This window comes from Hoplias malabaricus, chromosome Y, assembly GCF_029633855.1.
Source record: "Hoplias malabaricus isolate fHopMal1 chromosome Y, fHopMal1.hap1, whole genome shotgun sequence".
Lineage (NCBI taxonomy): Eukaryota > Metazoa > Chordata > Actinopteri > Characiformes > Erythrinidae > Hoplias > Hoplias malabaricus.
The window spans coordinates 46,463,468-46,481,835 of NC_089820.1; the positions used below are offsets into that span (position 1 = coordinate 46,463,468).

The 18,368-nt window shown below is 41.2% G+C and overlaps 1 protein-coding gene across 1 annotated transcript in view; it reads right to left on the bottom strand.

Annotated features, from left to right (window-relative positions):
- Positions 1-18,368, bottom strand: part of LOC136679212 (protein ENTREP2-like) — a 226,865-nt gene that overhangs the window by 167,429 nt on the left and 41,068 nt on the right. The gene's annotated exons all lie outside the window — the stretch shown is intronic.

Consider the following 18,368-nt stretch of genomic DNA (forward strand, 5'->3'; position numbering starts at 1 on the left):
CAACACACACACACCTATAGACACTTTTGAGTAGCCAATCCACCTACCAACGTGTGTTTTTAGGATTGTGGGAGGAAACCCATGCGGACATGGGGAGAACACACCAAACTCTTCACAGACAGTCACCTGGAGCTGGACTTGAACCAACAACCTCCAGGTCCCTGGAGCTGGACTTGAACCAACAACCTCCAGGTCCCTGGAGCTGGGTGACTGCAACACTACCAGCTGCACCACCGTGCCAACCTGCCATGAACCTATTTCCATAAATTAGCATCAGATACACTACACAATCAAACATCGGTAGATAGCTGTTTGTCAAAGGAGTATGTACCAGTTTCCCTGCAGAAACATCTTCTGCTCCTAAGGGAAGGCTTTGAACAAAATACTGCACCATTGCTGAGAAGATTTAATGGCATCCAGCCACATAAACATTAGTGAGGTCAGGTACTGATGATGGACAATCAGTTCTGGATCATAAACACCACTCCAGCTCATCCCAGAGGTATTGGATGGCGCTCCATCACTCCACAGAAGGCAGTTCCACTGTGCTGGGAACCCCAGCGGTATGTCTTACTCCCTGTAATTAGAATTAGATTCATAGCATATTTAATTTAACTGTAGATTTGTAATTTGAAGGTAAACAACTGGATTTAGTTGCAGTCACTTCACAGAACTATTAAAAAAATCCAGTGTAGTTTTATATTTTATTTCTCACAAATATTTCAAGCATAATTGAAAAAAGCTGATTGCTCAACTGAGCCAAATCCAGTTTTTCAACGGAGCAGCTGACTTGAAGTAATGCAGAGCAGTGAGGAGGGCATAATAATGGGCAGCTGCGTGGGCATGAGGCAGGGGCTGGAAGACACATGCAGCGTGGGGTAATGTTCTCAGTTACACATCAGCCCATCGAGCAAAGCTCAGGATGAGGGGCAGCCAGCAGGTCAGCGCTTCTATCAGCTCGGATCAGAGAGAAGGAGACAGCCATAGTGACCCTACATCACTCATAACCCTAGCACATGGACAGAAATGGACAGAAAGGCTGAGGTCTGCTACTGCTCACATACACTACCAGACTTACTCTGCACACCTGAATGACTGAAAATATCATTATAGTTTAAAGAAGAAAGTCAATTTTACCACATTTTTTACTCGTTCAAAAGCCTTGTTTATGAGGAGGAAACCACAGCACCTGGAGGAAACCCACGCAGACACAGAGAGAACACACCACACAGACAGTCACTCAGAGCGGGGCTCGAACCCACAACCTCCAGGTCCCTGGTGCTGTGTGACTTCGACACCACCTGCTGCACTACCGTGCCGCCCAGTTCTGAAATCCCTGAATGAATCAGCGTAGGCTCCAGAGAGTGGGTCCCCCAATGTGAATGGCCATGTTTAAAATAGGTTTAGTGTAGAAATTATATCAAGGTCATTAGAATAGAATAGAAAAGAATACAATAAACAATGTTGATGATAAATATATACATAGTTCTGTGCAAAAGTCAATTATTCACTCATTAAATTTGGTGCACAATTCTTCATTCATTAAAGTTTCATTCAACAAGATATTCGTATTTCAGGAGATATGTGTCAGTTGTCATTTCAAGATTCAAAGAGACGATTCTTTACGAGTCGACTCAGCTTCACTAAATATGTTTACTTTAAGCAACAGCATTAACAGTACATTAATGTTAAGCAATAGGTATGTAATAGAGCATAGCTCAGAGTCAGAGGTGTCTGTTCATAGACACCAAGGATGTCAATCCCAGTGCGTTCAGGTGTCTACCAGGCCATTGGGTAACCTTCTTCACTAGGTGTCTCCTCCACATCAAGCACGGGAACTCACACAATGCACCTGTGAGTTTAGCTTGAACTGTTCACTACCCTGTCCTCATTATTTCCAGTGCAAGCTTGCAGCAAATGTGCACAAATATGGAAGAAATCAACACATAGTATGGACACAAACAAACAGAAGAGCATACATGAGCTTTTCCTTGATCTGATCATAGGTAAAATATATAGGGTTACTCTAGGGGACATATATAAGTTAACACCAGGAGAGGTTACTTTAAAAAGCCTGAAAGACATTTATTTACTTTTACGCTGTACTGAACCAGGCAAGCCACCAGTACTTCATACAGTCACTCAGTCAGGCAAAACACGCTCAAGCCCCCTCTCACACAAACAAAAGCAGTTTGGGAGATAATTGCTCTAGACTTGCAGACGTCAGATAGAACACAAAGCAATTTATCATAAATTTCAACTCATATCCTGCTCAGGCAAAGAAAAACACCAAAATGATACATGGTGCGATTTCAATTTCAGCCTGGTGCTGAAAATCAAAGTGATAAACATCTAAAGATCTCCTGCTGTCTACAACACTGCAGCTGTGACTAAGATTCTCCAGTCTATGGTTACCAACACACACCTGCTCTTATCTCCATCTACAAACACTCTTACACAAGAAAAGAGGATTTCTGTAGTGGATAAATATGTCTATACTCTATAGAGTAGATGTCTCAATCTGTGCACTGTGGCGGTTTGGGAGTAACTTTTAAGAAATGCATATTGCAATGAATATTATATCATATCTGTAATATGATACAGTGTATTATTATGGGGATGCATTCTCTGCAGTTTCCAATGCTTCTGAATCACTGCTGTTTTCTGTTGGGTTTTCTATATCTCTAGCCAAGTGTATTAATGTATGTTGCTTCACAATAGAATAGAAAGCTCTTTTCACATCTTACATTAAGTGGATATGTGTTATGTAGAGATTCCATCTGCCTATCACTCCTAAAACATTGGCACATCATGCACGGCATTATTCAGTTACCAAAAATAACTTTAGTCTCATTACTGTGCTAATTCTGCCAGTGAAAGAAACTTCTATTTGATGATATGTATTTTTGAGTGTGGACATTGCACATAAAAGAAATATCAGTGCCATATTATTTACATCACCTTTATAAGAGATGAGATGTCAGTGGATAGGTAGTGTCACTATCACACAGCTCCAGTGTCCTGGGGTTGTGGGTATGAGCCTCGATACACGTGACTGTCTGTGAGGAGCTTGGTGTGTTGTCCCTGTGTCTGCGTGGGTTTCCTCTGGGTGCTCCGGTTTGGCCACTCACAAGTGTTCATAGGTGTGAGTGTGTGTCGCCCTGACAAGAGCTGGCGCCCCCTCCACGGTGAGTGCCCAGTGATTCCAGGTCAGCTCTGGACCCACCACGACCCTGAACTGGATAAGCAGTTACAGACAAAGGAATGAATGAATGTCAGATGATAGAACCAGTGCCCTCTACAAGGCACTCTATGAGGCTGTAATGTAGATATAAATATTGTCTACTATCAGCTGTAATTCTTTTCTAAAATTTGCAAAATCAAGTGCTTTATAACAGATATTCTTCAATTTTAAAGGAGTTACTTGATGTATTTTGCCATTCTAAATGTTTAATCATGTAAATGTATTCCTTTATTCTCTGTGCTGTACGCTCTGTTGTCAAACATAGCATTAACACTGGACACTACATTGTGACTCTCTTAGATGTAGGGAATAGCACATCTTTAACGAAAAAAAAGGCTGGAAAATAAAGACACATACCCATTGTGTAACATTGAAACTTTGACAATATATATATATATATAATATTCCTTTGGTGGTTATCCATCGTGCATAGGCTTTACTATCATATGATAAAACAGATAAAAGCTTTAGCTGGTTTTACATATGACTTCTGCTTTGTCTTAACCCTGTCTTACTACCACCGTTACAACTTTTGTAGTTAGTTTTCTGGTAACCAACCTGAATGCATACACTCTTCTCTGGCTCTGTCCCACATGCCCCTCCACCCCGGGCCAACCCCTGTTTGGGATCTCGGCCATGTCTCTCCTACAGTATCCTGCATGGCTGTCCAAGGAACAGGTATATGCCAAATTGACTTTGTACCAGTTTTTCTCTCCCACAGGATCACTGCCCTCTTACATCTTCATAACTTCCCATTACCTATGAGTCATTTTTACTGCTGATGGGTCCCCCCTTATGAGTCCTGGTTCCTCTCAAGGTTTCATCCTCATGGGTTGAGGGAGTATTTGTTTGCTACTATCGCCCTTGGCTTGCTCATAGGAGGCTTGGGCCTGGATCTCTGTAAAGCTGCTTTGTGAGGACTTTCTAGTATGAAAAGTTCATTCATTCATTCATTTATTATGTATAACCGCTTATCCAATTCAGGGTCGCGGTGGGTCCAGAGCCTACCTGGAATCATTGGGCGCAAGGCAGGAATACACCCTGGAGGGGGCGCCAGTCCTTCACAGGGCAACACAGACACACACACACATTCTAGTATGAAAAGTGCTATATTTAAAAAAAAAAGACTGATTGATTGATTGATTGAGATAAATGTAAAATAATCAGAAATTATACATCTGAGGAAGAATTAATGTACGGTTGAAAATGTTGTGGTCATGTTTAAAACATTTCACACTGGAAGACCTGGTGTAATAGAGTGTGAAACATAGCTGTCTTCCATGTGGAGGACTAGTGTTTAGATTCTGTACTTAGGTAAACAAACTATACTAAACCTGTAAAAGTCCCTGGGCAAGAGTCCCAATGCAGTACTTTAACTGCAGGCGATAAACGTGAGCAATGTTTCAGAGCGGCACAATACGTCATTGTATATGTACCCCAGGAACGTCAAGTCAGAGCTCAATCAAACACTGACCAATCACAAAACTTCAGACACTTCACCTTATTTATGCTAAATACAGCTTATCAGAGTGGCACATCACATCAGAAAAAGAGAAGGGTGTCAAATGTGTTAAAAATGACATGTTACATCACGCAGCGGTGTTGATTAATTTATTGGGAGCATTGGGAGGTTATTTTTTTTTTCCTGCATCATTTGCACTTAGGACATAGCGTAACGGTACATTTGCCTGCCGCAGAATGATTAGCTTCTCCCAAATGCCATAAACGTACATGAAAAATGTTTGATTTATTCCCTTCAAGAAAGTATCACCACAGGGAAAAATGTAGTCAAGCAGTGTACCGAGACATTACTTTCCCACTTCTGCAACTCTGTGATGGAGAAAAGAAGTCTTGGCCTCAGGGAGAGTTTATTCTCTCCTCTCATTAAGATCAGGAGACTGATAACTTCTCATCCAAACGTCTCGGCGACGTCTGCGCGAACAAAGGAGCTAATCATGCAGGAAATGTTGCGGTTATGAGATGGAGCTTACAGTAGAGTGATACAGGCCTGTTCAGACTGAATCCCTTTTGTCTTTCAGGTACAGGGGATTTAGACTCTCCACAGGAGGCTTCGGTTCTCCCCAGCAGTTGGTTTGGGGAGGGGCCGGCTGTGGGTTTTCTTCATTAAAGTGAAGTCAGCCTGTGCCTCGAACGGTGTAGTTACACCACAGAAAGCCGCCTGCGTGAATCGCTCAGGTAGATTATGCTCAAAAAAGATGCTTCTCGAGTCCCAAAGGCTTGATAAAGGAGAGGCTCTGACAAACACGACTGCTTTATAAAGAGAAGTCGTCTTTATTGTACCTGTGGGCTATGTGTTCCTACTCTCCCAGTTAATCCTCGGATAGGGCTAACTTGTAGTTTTCTACAAGAATTTGAACAAGAGCTCTATCAGACGGAGAGGTACAACACAAACAAAGAGAAAAGCACATCATGAATACTATAAAAAAAAAAAGAAAAAAGAAAAATGTTTTATGTTAACAGACTTACAAGCACTGCCAGGAAAATCAGTAAATAAGTGATGAAAATCAACAACAACGAAATGCCTTACATTTTATACACTGAAAGATCACTGGATTCGGAACACCTACCTTGTATCTACACTCACTGTCCATTTTATCAGCTCCATCGACTCTACAGGAGCACTTTGTAGTTCTACAGTTACAGACTGTAGTCCACCTGTTGCTCTGCATACTTCCTTCTCCCCATTCATGCTGCTCTTCAATGCTCAGTGGTCCACCTTGTAGATGTAATGTCAGAGACAGTTACTGCACAGTTTGTATTGGTCATCCTCTAATCTTTCATCAGTGGACACTGGGCTCTGCTTGTTCACTGATGGACTGTTCTCAGTTCAGCAAAGACATTGAGGGCTTTAAAATCTCGAGTAGCTCTGCTTTGTCTGATCCATCATCAGTGTCACTGAAGCTCTGAGAACAATCCACTAGCCAAATCATACCTGGGGACGAGAAAGTATGCAGAGCAACGGGTGGACTACAGTCTGTAACTGTAGAACTACAACATGCTCTTTACAGTCAGTGGAGCGGATAAAACAGACAGTGAGTGTAGATACAAGATTCCTAATCAAGTGATCTCTCAGGGTAGTACATATTACAGAAGAAATTCAAGCTTGGGAAGGTTCTAGGGGCCCCTGTTCTAGGTTTAGTTATGTGATTATGCTTTGGCAGACCACCCTGACAAGGCCCTTAACCCACCGAAGCAATTCCATAATGAAATGCACTGAAGGAACTGCTTTAAATCTTAGTAATGACTGGAGTCAACAGAAGTAGTCAACAATGCAAAGCAATAAGCTTGATGTATAGGAGGTAGTGAAAGAGTTAATGCAGTGCAATATAATGAGCTCAGAATATTACTGTGAGATCACACCTCTCTACACTAAGGCTTGAGCTATTGCACACACTCATGTACACACCTCCAGGCATCTCTCCACCATGGAGCCAAGTGGCTGACAAAGAGATAATTCTTACAGGAGGTCATAATATTGGTGGCATTAAACAAGCAGACACACTCTAGCCCTACACCACCCACATGCCCCCCCCCAACCTCCACCAGCTGCACTAACTCTCAATTTATAAAAGTGGCCCCGCAAATCAATGGGGATTAGTTTTCGAGCAAACAATATTGGTATGCCGGTGCATTTCCATTAAAGAAAGAGAGTGTTATTGCCCTTCCGTGGGGCTGGTGTAATTTGGTCTATCGATCTGACCACAAGCACGGCTAATCTGCTGCAGTGTAGAGCTCCATACAAACAGCAGCGCTGAAATATTGCAAACTTGCTCCAACGTTAAAAGGAAAATAAAAATCTATATGTGTGAGAGGGAGGTGGCGTAAATAAAGAAAAACACCAAGGATAATAATACACACACTTATACAGAGAGATATAACACAGGCAAACACACCCAACTGCTCGCTGTGTGTTTGGGTGAATGTACAGAAAGCCACTTGCTAAAGATATAATCTCCCTATTGCTGAACACAATGTGTTTAAGAATAGTGTCTGATATAGAATCACAAGACCCATAAACTATAGGTTTATAATCAGGTGTCCCCTCTCTCTATAGCTCCCACTATTTCCCCCTCTCACTCAATGTCTTTAAAGACATTGGAATAAAGGAATAAGCTAAGGATAAGAGCAATATTTCACTGAATCTTTTTCTGACAGACTTAAGTTGTTCATTCTTTTATTGTCTGTAATCGCTTATCAAGTTCTTCACAGGGTGACACACACTCACGGACAATTTTAAGTCGCCTATCCACCTACCAGCGTGTGTATTTGGACTGTGGGAGGAAACCGGAGCACCCGGAGGAAACCCACGCGGACACAGGGAGAACACACCAACTCCTCACAGACAGTCACCCGGAGCAGGAAACGAACCCACAACCTCCAGGTCCCTGGAGCTGTGTGACTGCGACACTACCTGCTGCGCCACCGTGCCGCCAACTTGAGAACAATCCAGTCTTGGTTGTGTTCCAAAAACACCTCAAGAAAAATGGTGCTATTAAAGTACTCAAAAGAAGGTTCTTTATCTTAACAGAAGAGTAGAGGAAATTGTTTTTTTGTTTGTTTGTTTGTTTTTTTATGTGAAGCCTTTTTTAAAGCACTTACATCAGGTTTTACATCAAAGAAACACCACTGAACCTATTTTCAAACAGAAAATCAACAAAACATCATTTAACAAGTGCTGCCTAAGCTCTGGCATATGAGGGTACACTCTTTAAAATGATGGTTCTTCAAGGTTTTTGTTAAAGAAAATGCTTCTTTATAGAACCATTAAAGAGCACTTCACACGATTAACGTGTTCTTGCATCATGAAGTTGCTTCAAATTGATGGAGAATGTGCTATCGATGATTCCATACAGCACCTTTCAGAAAAGGCTTTTATATGGCACCAAAACTGTTCTTCTATTGTTATGGGGTCAAGCAGTGCTGGGCGGTATGACCAAAATTCTATATCACTGTATTTTTCAATATTATATTGAATAAACGTCTGTATTTGTCAGCAGAGTGGTTAAGAGTACCCTACTCCATTGTCATGAGATTTGTACATTGTACAAAATAAAACAAAACAAAACAAAACAAAAAACATTTCCACATTAGTATTATATGTAATACAGGTTTGCATGGACCCACAGTCATAATCAGTTTTCAGAGGGTGGCACTAAATTAGTGAATGAATCATATATCATGACAGTTGGCCTATGAAAATATGGCTGTAAAAATGTTGAACATTTTATTTAACACATTTTTCAGAAAACTTCAAAACTATAGGCTAATTTTCACAATGTATACAAACCAGTCTGTTAATGTTATCCATCTCTCACCCGTTTTCAAAAAATAAGAGGTGTTTAGATATAAAGTAGCCAGAGCTGTTTGTCAATGATTATACTGCACTGAAGAAGTCCCAGATATCTTACCTATTTAAACAAATAAATAATAACAATAATCGTATATAGTAAATGTGCAACTCCCAGCAATAATACTATTGATATTTTAGCATCTGCAGCATCTGCAGTGTTTGTTTAGTCCACATTCGACCTTGTAAACAGACAAGACTCCATTTTTTTGGCAAAAGTTCTTCCGGTCATCATCTTCTAATTTAGTGTCTGGTACCACTTCTGGTGCAGAACTTCCCCTGTCCATTTTCACCGCGCTCAACACCTCCACTAATACTTACGCTCCGTTCCTTGTGTGTTTAGCAGCGCAGCAATGAAAAACGTCCCCTGGGAAACAATTTACCACTGCGCTGCGTTCCAGACATGGTTATGCTTTATAAACTGGTGTGGCTGGTATATAAAATATTCATATCACAACAAAAATAAAAAACAGTTTTTGGTGGAACCAGTATATCACCCAGCACTAGTGTCAATCATTTCAGTGACTTGTAGAACCTTTTTCTGAAACTCCATTATTCTGAAGAACTCCTTCATGATGCAAAGAACCCTTAAATCGTGACGTTATTTGAGTGTTCACTGTTGTATATAGAAGCATTTCTTTAACAAAAGAACCCTTGTAGAACCCGCATTTATAAGTGTGTACATTAGACCAAATGATCATCAGCACTGTGCGGATCTACATGAACACAGCCTACAGACATCATTCCTGCAGCACATGAAATGCTCTAAGCTCCAGGATCCTGGGGTTGTAGGTCTGAGCCCCAGCTTGTGTCACTTTCTATGAAGAGTTTGGTGTGTTCTCCCTGTGTCTGTGTAGGTTTCCTCCAGCTGCTTCGGTTTCCTACAATCTCCCACAATCCAAAAACACATGCTGGTAAGTGGATGGGCTACTCAAAAGTGTCCATAGTTGTGTGTGTGAGTAACTGTGTGACTGTGTGATGCCCTGTGATGGACTTATGCCCTGTTCAGAGTGTGTTCCTTCCTTGTGCCCGATGACTGTGGGTAGGTTGCAGACTGTGCCTTGCACGTGATGATGAGGATTACGGAAATACAATAATCCCGAGCACCTGGAGGAAACCCACACAGGCACGAGGAGAACACACCAAACACCTCACAGACAGTGACTTGAGATGGGGTTCAAACCCAGGACCCCAGGAACCTAGAGACATGGCAGAGACATGATATGTAGAGCTACCCTTTATTTCCATATATAAAGAAAGAAAGAAAGAAAGAAAGAAAGAAAGAAAGAAATGTGAATTCCAAAGACTTCTGCATTTCTGCTCCAATACAATGTTTAAACACTCATTCAGAATTTTTTAATAGGAAATGCACCATTCTAGAGGAAGTTACAGACTATGGCACAAGGTATGATATAAGCAACGTACCTGCAAAGTTTAGTGCACTGAACTGAGTTTTCATCTACATCTTAATGACTTCAGTTGTGGTGGTTTTAAACCTGTGAAGGAATAAAGAACTTCTGCCCCAGACGAGCAGCCTTGAGACGTCCACAAAGACACAGAGATTAAAAAGTAGCAGTTATATCCTTTAAATATATTCACAGGTATTATGAGAAATACACACACACACACATATAGACATTTTCGAATAGACCACAAGGTGAATCCAGTGATCTGAATCAAGTCTACATTTCCAGCTGACCACACGAAAAAAAAAAAAAAACCAGCAGCTTCCATTTTTGCAAACCTGAGTTCATTTCCCTGCTGGACATGACATGCAAGCCTTAATTTCACAGATCAGAGGAGGGTGCAGCTCACGTCTATACACTCCACAAACACACACACACACACACACACACCTGCTAAAATGAACCAGGAAACACCTACAATTATTTAGATATTACAGTACTATTTTCTTGTTTTTATTCATTCTTAAACGTTTTTACCTATTTTCATTCCTTAGTTTTTACCCTGAGAAATGTATAATTACTTTTATTTTGCAAACCTATTACAAAGTAATAACAAATACATAGTAATAAATAATATTCCAATATATGAGTCTTCACTATAACATTGTACTATCGTAATATAAAACAAAGAAAAAACATGGTTTGACTGTATACGATAAGGGGTTTTAAGGGTGTTTGCAAATGTAAATCATAAATAATAAATTATTCCTTCTTTTAATTTCACAAATAACAAAGATAAAGCAAAAATATAGGTTCCGTAATCTGTCTATCACCCGAGAGTGGATCTGCCACTTCAGCGTAATGTCTCTGCTTGTTCAAACAAATACGAGTGAGCAAATTAAAATCTGTCTCTGGTGTTCAACTCTACCACTAAAAATGTGTCTTTGCTCCTCAGAAAGACAAACATGTTATTTTTTAAAAAGGATTCGATGATGCTAACTGCTAATTCAGAGCACTGTATGTCTTTTAGCATAAAAACAAAACCATGAGGACACGGACATTAATACCTGACATTTTAGAAGGAGGTTTTTGGCCAGAAACTTTTGACCACAGTGTAATTTATAAACCTTTGCTCAGTATGTGGACCACAGGCGGTGGAACTGTCTGTGATTTATTACTATTCTCTTTCTGAGTCGCACTCTTAGTGCTCAGTGCTTGATTTTCTTAAATCCAGTGCACTCCCCTATGCAATGCTTTGTAGTAGCTATAATCTGGCCTCAATTTATGTAAAAATGTGTAAAATACTATATATTTAATAAGTAATTACATGATAATTAAATAGCTATGCCATTATGCAGACATATGTATTGTGTATTCAATCAATGTTTACATCCATCAACACTTTCCATCGGCTTCAAAATATAATAAAACACATCATTTGCATTTGGTAAAGAGGAGATATCAGTTAGAGTTCTGGAACTGAAGCAACTTCCCATGAGCTTCAGTAAACCGTGCTCAAAGACTTGACTTAAAGGGTATAAAGCTCCATTAGCTGCTGTGGAGCTGTACTCTCTGGATTCTTGGAGCATTTTTTTTAAATAGATTTGTGATCAAACCCTCGCAGCAATGTCCCAGCATGTGGTAGAAAGCCTTCCTAGAAGAGTAGACACTGCTACTACAGTGAAGGGGGACAAATGCCTATTAAACACCCTTCATTTCAGAAGAACTGTTGGAAGAGCAGGTGTCCACAGACTGTAGCCTTAAGGCACACACCATCGCTTCTGATAGTCTGTCACTCTTGGTATCGGACAGGGCTTTTCAGAACATCATTTGACTGTCAGTGGCGTGTCCAGAAACAGCCAGCAGCGTCTACAGGGGACGGACACATTCCCCAACACTGCGGAACAGTGACAGTCTCGCTCTCGCTCTCCAACGCCCGTGTGCTTCTGTTGTGTCAGTTGCCAACAACGGTGCTATAATGACTCAACCTACGCCTCTGAAACAGCACGAGCATTCACAGCCATCAATCATAACCCAGCAGCTGTTCCCCAATGCCTCTGCATTAGATAAAGAAACTGAGACAGAGAGAGAGAGAGAGAGAGAGAGGGAGAGAGAGAGACCTCTGCATAATTCTTCATGCCGAAGAAGGCTGTTTTCATGTCTAACAGCCAAAGAAGGCAGATGTTTTTTGCAGGAAAAGCTCTGAAAAATCACATCAGTTCATGAATATGCTCTCAGTAATCAGTCTGCCATTTCCCTTACACATCTGCATACAGACACAATCAGTACAGCGACAAATATCATTTCTCCTTGTTTATCTTTGTTTTCCATCTTTTGGGAGCCTGGTTTCTAACCATCAGCAGAAAGTGTGGTGTATTGGTGGGTTAGTGTGGCTAAGACCTTACTTTTGATTCAGTCGCAAACCTTCTTTTTTGCACATCATAGAGTAGCAGCCAGTGTTCAAAACAGACCCACGGGAAATTACGTGTTAAGTCTGTCAGAAGTGTAATGGGTTAATCCCAGAAGTTTAAAACACAAGAGAAAATCAACGCTGAGGAAAACAACAGAGTCCTGACCCCAGCGGCTCTGAGTAAGGGCGGAGTGACTAAAAAACAATCAGCGTCTAAGACTGGAATGAAAACCCTGTGGATTCCTTTGAAGAACAGACTGCAGGTGTCTGTCCATCTGTTTGTCCATCCATCCATCTATCCATCCATCTGCCACTGTCTGTGTTTGATTTGTCCAGCTTCTCCAGGGCCCTAATATATTTTCAGAGGGATGGTTAAAGACGACTCAGAGGTAAAGCTGTTTCTGTAGTTTCGGCCCTGGAGGCAGATCTGGTCAGAGCCATGTCCGGCAGAGAGTTTCCACGGTTACGCAAACAGCCCAGGGCCCAATAATGACCCGTTGGAGCTGAGATACCATTTCCCATCAGAAACAAAAGAGTCACGCTGCGTCTCTCCAGCTCAAACCTCTAACCCCTCCACATCCCTGAGGAACCTCCTGACACACACTCATCCATCTTAGTCAAGACAGAATGGTGGGAGGGGTGTCTTCAGCAGGGAGGTGGAGAAAGAGAGAGAAAGAGAAGACTAGAGAAAGAGGGAGAAACTGCAAGACTGAGAGAAGAAGAAAATGAGAGAGACATGGACATGGATTGAGTGAGAGTGCTTGGTAATAGGGAGAGAGAGAGAGAGAGAGAGAGAGAGAGACAGAGAGAGAGAGAGAGAGAGAGAGAGCCCTCTCTCAGCCAATCTTTCCAGTAAACACAATGAGGTTAAATCACACTGGAGCTAAACAGAACAAAAGCTGCTAAATACTGTCAGCTGCAGAAACACAGACCTGTCTGATGTTGGCTGATGTAGCCGGGGAATGTTAATCCTGAAGCACGTCCACACTTCAGCATGGACGCACTCACGTAGCTGCAAGCAAAACATAACCTGAACTGACCCCTAACCATAACTTACATATCACCTCAGAAATGACCAGAGCTTGGACACGATAGGATACGATTAACACGCTCCAAATTATGGCCCAACAAACACACCACTGTAATATTAATGACATTTCCTCTGCTCTGAAGATTTACCTCTGGGGACATCCTGAGCTCCATTTCACAAATATTCAAAGTATTGTTTTACTCTGTTCTTAAAGAGCAGGTATGATTGGGTGGTGGCTCATTCTCAGTGCTGCAGTGACACTGACGTGGTGGTGGCATGTTGATCAGACACAGCAGTGCTGCTGGAGTTTTCAAACCCCTCAGTGTCACTATATACAGACAACACTGTCCAGTGTCCACTGATGAAAGACCAACACAAACCGTGTAGCAACAGATGAGCTACTGTCTCTGACTGTACATCTACAACATTTAAAAAAAATCCATAAAATGTATCTTAAAAAACGTGAAATCTCAAAATTTCACCATAATATATACGGTCAAAATGTATATGACATTACAGTATTATTTTTGCCAGTCGTAAATTTTATATTCAAGAACTGTTTCTTGAACTGTTTTGTTTAAAGTACCTTTCTTTTAAAATAACACATATGTACCGTAAAATCCCCATAGCACTTACATAAAAATAAATTTAACATGTAAATAGTGTGACAAATGAGAGAATGGAGACTGAGATATAGCCATATTTAGAAACAGGCATACTGCATCCTATATTCAGCCCTTAAAAGAGGTATTGCCAGAAGGAGCAAATAAATGTGCAGTATCTAGGTGCCAATTCAGCATTCGGAACACAGGCTGATGGTGAACTTTCCTGACCAACACACACACACACACAAATACAAAGACACAAAATAATCCCCAATAATACCCAATGTAAACCAAAATCAAAAAGTGTCAAAGACAAAACAAAGTAACTAAGAAAATATGGAGCAGCAAGGCATGCTGGGAGCTCTTTATTAATGAGTCTCAGCTCCTCCCAGTCATTGGACACTTGTACTGCCCATAACGGTTTGCACATTTAACAGTGAAATAATGTATTTTTTACAGCAAAGAGATGTAAAAATTAGTGTTTTGGCTGATAAACGTATTTACGGCATTTCACAGTTTTCCACCTTTTTAGAGTTTACAATCATTTACTGTCATGGTTTTACAGTTTTTCACCGTAAAATTTACAGACACTATTTACAGTGACGGTTGAACAACGAGGTAGATTATTTTTCCATGGGGTTCTGGGCTAATTTCTCGTCAGACTCATCCATGTCTGTGTTTTTCCCTGACATCCTCAGCGGTCATCTGAAAATTTGTAAATCTGTCCAATTTAACAGCCAGGTCTGATTCTTGCGTTGGATTAAATAGGGGTTTGGGCACTGCTGCGCACTGAATGTAGCCCCTGAGCTCGCGTTTTCATAGATAAATATTTTCCAAGAAGCTAAACAATAGGAAACTGGAAGAGTTAACATTACTGAACCAGTTACTTGGTGAATATGTTAAAAGTTCTCCAGACTAGGACAGCGTTATCAAAAGAAAGAAATATATATATATATATATAATCAATAGGGAAAGAGAAGATGATTGTGACTATAAAAGAAGTGATTATAATAGCCGCTGTAGTTTATAGTGTTACTTTTATATTCATATAACATAATTAGGTCCTCCTGTAAGGTCAGTGCAGCTGAGAGAATGGACAGTGAGTGCAGAAACAAGGAGGTGATCATAATATTCTTATATGAATGTGTATTCAGCTTTGGGTGCGAGTGTGTATTCATAGGCACACTTGCTCACACATCCTAAAAGCTTTTCATAAAGAGATATTTGTATTGAAATTCAATAAGGACCCAGCTGATAGTCCTCGCTGATGTTTAGCATCAGGTCTTATATTTCACTTTCTTATATTTTAGAGGGTTAGAGAGACCCATGTCACAGCAACATATTTTAATAGATGTGTCAGGTGACAATGAACAAAATCTCCAGAGAAAACACCACCAGTGAGAGAGAGAGAGAGAGAGAGAGAGAGAGAGAGAGATCACAAGGTCAGTAGAATGTGTCTATTTTTCCCCCAGAAATGAAAAGCTGACAGGAAAATGGATGCAGACAGTAGCAGAGGTATAATAATGAGTTATCCATCACTGCAGGCCACCACAGCATATATCCACTCTCTCTCTCTCTCTGGCCGGGCAGTGTCCCGAACACAACAGAACCTTGCCTTTCCCCTCGTGCCTTAACATAAATTGCTTTAAGTGACCCCATCAAAGGCCTCCCTCACCTTGCCCACCTCCACCCCCCTCCAGGTCTGCTTCAGTGGTGTGTACGGTGTCCCTTTAGAAGATGTTTGAAGGACTCCTTTGATGTGTTCTGATGCCGTGTGTCTCACTTCAAACAGCAGCAGCGGTTGGATTTGATCAGCGCCACAGCGCTACCGCAGACAGCTTACACGGCATTTCCCCCAAACAAGGTTTGTGAATTAAACGGGACAGACAGGGATACCTCAGTGAACAGGCACAGCACAGGAGAGATGATGTGTGTGTGTATGTGTATGATAGTGAGAGAGAGAGAGAGAGAGAGAGAGAAGAGAGAGAGAGAGAGAGAGAGAGAGAGAGAGAGAGAGAGAGAGAGAGAGAGAGAGAGAGGGGGAGAGAGAGAGAGAGAGAGAGAAAGGGAGAGAGAGAGAGAGAGAGAGAGTCTAAGTGTTTTTAGCTATGAAAAGTACATTTTTTGGAACTGGTTTTTAACTCTCTTGTTCATTCAACCATTCACTCACTTGCTCAGCAACGGACACTGTTCTGTGCTTCACATCAATGACACAGTGCTCTTATATAATAATAATAATTAGTGCTTTTGATCGATTAAAAAACATTACCTAATTAATCTGCTGAGATAAATCATATTTTCCCTTAAGACTGAAGCTTAATTAACTGATATCTAAATGTAAAATGAACTAATCAATATAAGATCAACACAGGGAATTTGTATTTATATTAGTAGTGTCCATAAATTAAAAATGTAATCACAACATTACAGTTAATATGGGTTGTACACTACATTTAGCAGTGCATTGTGGGATTGTTTGAGTCAGTCAATATTATAAAAATGGCCAAACACCAAAACTGCACTGCTTATATTTATATATATTTATTTATATTCATATATTTGTTATGGGGGGCATGGTGGTGCAGCAGGTAGTGTCGCAGTCACACAGCTCCAGGGACCTGGAGGTTGTGGGTTCGATTCCTGCTCCGGGTGACTGTCTGTGAGGAGTTTGGTGTGTTCTCCCTGTGTCCGCGTGGGTTTACTCCGGGTGCTCCGGTTTCCACCCACAGTCCAAAAACACACGTTGGTAGGTGGATTGGTGACTCAAAAGTGTCCATGAGTGAATGTGTGTGTGTCTGTGTTGCCCTGTGAAGGACTGGTGCCCCTTCCAGGGTGTATTCCTGCCTTGCACCCAATGATTCCAGGTAGGCTCTGGACCCACTGCGTCCCTGAACTGGATAAGCGCTTACAAAGAATGAATGAATGAATATATTTGTTATATATTATTCTCAAGCTGGATCAATTATATTAACATTAAAGCTATGTTATATGTCTTTAAACTGAACATTGAGTAGATGGTATCAATTTGAGCAGATATCAATGAACATGTAAACAATAAGTACGTCCATGTTAGTATAGGATTGGCATGTGTACCAGTATGAGTATTATTCTTATTCACTAGTTGTTTGTTTGTTATTATTATAGCATTTTTGAATGATGCTGATATTTTTGATTATTTATTTGCAAATCTAGTGTTTTGTTATGGTGTTAAAAGTATTACATGCAAATGCACAAGAGATGAATTTAATTGAGAAATGTGAAAGATAAATGAATGAATATCTGGCAATTCCAGTGGAAAACTGAATAAGTACATCTGCATGGAGTGGGTTTTAATTAACAAGTTAAACGCTGATCATTTCCCACCGGTTCTGCTCATGCTATTGTTTGAATGTAGACAGAAATAACCCTTGCTGTCCATAGCAGCGGATTTGAGCCGTCACTGGGCTGTTTATGGTGTCAACATCAGTCCTAATGAGGAGGAGGTGATAGCATGTGGAAAATCATTAGTGCTGGGAAGCAGCAGCTGTGTCCGTGCGTGTGTGTGTGTGTGTGTGTGTGTGTGTGTGTGTAATTGGCTTTTTCTAAGACTCCTCCTTTCCTCACCTGCTCCTTCTGTGCCCCCCTCCCTTCATTGCAACCCATTTAGTCTCTTATTTCACAGCTGGCTGTCGTGTTCACAGCCACAAGGTTTCTTCCTCCCCTCCTCCACAGCAAGCTCACTTCTTTTCCCTTTGGGAAGTGCCGGAGAAATGAGCGACTGTCAAACGCAAGGCGAGGATGACAGACAGAAACACGTTGGTCTTTAAGGGAATCCCAATTAGGCAGAGTCACTGTTAGCCAGAGTCAAATGCATCCGTAGGCAATGGCTCCCCGCACAGCACAATAATTAAACTACCCACAAAATACGTTCCGGTTTGGAGGAGGGGGGGTGGGGGGGTTCGCCCACCAGGGGTGTCCCTGATCCCTCGTGGTCTTTTAACATCTACAGTGCTTTGTGGGTTTCTTTCTGGTACAAAGAGATTAGACAAAGATCAGACAGATCTCAGCAAGAACATAGGACCGAGATCAGTTCTTCTGAATGATTCAGAAGCCTTCAGAGCATTTGGTTTCATTTCCGAAGACCTTTCTTTTAGCTTTTTTTACCGACTAAGCCTGACTGGCGCAGTCTGTCTTTCGCTGTCAGCAAAAATTGCAACAATGTATATATAAGAGTGCTCTGACAGGCTAAATTGATAATGTCTAAACATTCACACTCGACTGGCCTTCTTAATGGCGTCATCCATTTCATCGTACACACCGCGAGTG